Source organism: Pinus tabuliformis, chromosome J (assembly GCF_031772625.1).
Source record: "Pinus tabuliformis cultivar Carrire ecotype Pingquan chromosome J, CPIR1, whole genome shotgun sequence".
Classification (NCBI taxonomy): Eukaryota; Viridiplantae; Streptophyta; class Pinopsida; order Pinales; family Pinaceae; genus Pinus; species Pinus tabuliformis.
In genome coordinates, this window is record NC_142295.1 from 1,090,925,386 (window position 1) to 1,090,926,673 (window position 1,288).

A 1,288-nucleotide genomic window follows, 5' to 3' on the forward strand; every position below is an offset into this window, starting at 1 on the left:
ACGGTTCTAAATGGATTAGAAAATAACTGTTTTCAATATTGAATAATGCAATTATAATTTGCATTGTAACTTATGCGTGTTTTCTTGGAGCACAATAATGGAGTTAATCATACCCAATCATCCGAAGGGTGTGTGGAAAATGTGGGTGATATCAATTTGCATTCAAGTTATATCAATTTTAAAGACATTAGCCATTTCTAAAATTGAACATTGCAATTGTATCTAATGCATATTTTCTTAGAGAAGTAATAGAGTTAATTTACACATTCATATCAATTAATTTCAAGATTTAAACATCGATTTCCATTCCATGATCTATCGATTAACAATTTTCATTAATTATTGTTTTCATAAATTAACACTTTTAACTTTTATTTATAAAATTAAGATTATTTGATCATTTATGTATTACTTTTCAATAATTTTAGAAAGTAGAAGTTTTGTTTTTATTATTGTATGCAGAGTGCAAAAATATTTCATTTCACAGTTTTTCTCTGCACCTCCATAGTTCGCACAATGAGAAAACATTTGCATAAGATAACAGCATAACAGATATAGGGTAATATTAATTATTAAATAACATAAGGTACAAAAAGCATAAATTTGAAAATAAAATTTCTAGATTTTACCATTCTAAATGGATTAGACAATAACCGTTTCTAAGATTGAATATTCCAATTATAATTTACATTGTAATAGATGTGTGTCTTCTTGGAGAACAGGTAGTGGAGTCAATAATGCCCAGTGACCCAAAGGGTGTGTGGGAAGTGCGGGAGATATCAATTTGAATTCAAGGTATATCAATTTACAAGTATTAACCACATAAAAATAAATATTTACACATTTAAACTCTATAAATTTGAAGATTTTTGTATTTACACATTCAAACCAACCAATTATATCAAGATTTATGCAGTTATCAAACCTAAAGGCTTTTACATGTAAAACTTAAAAGTTTTATTTACACATATAAATATAAATATTATCATGATGTAACATTCCAAGACATTATTATTATAATTTAATTTATAAAATTACTCACATCGAAGCACAAAATCGAACCTAAGCAGAAATCATTCAACTTGCCAACCCATCATATTGTAATTCCTTATTAGTCTTTGCCTCGTTGTTGTTGTTGTTGTTGTTGTTAGTCCATGTCTCGTTATTACTTAGTATCTACTACATAATATATTATTATTACTAAATAGTATCTAAAACATATTATGAAAAGGTAATGTGACATTTCTAACTACTAGTTCTATTTATTTTGTCTGCATGTGCAATGGTT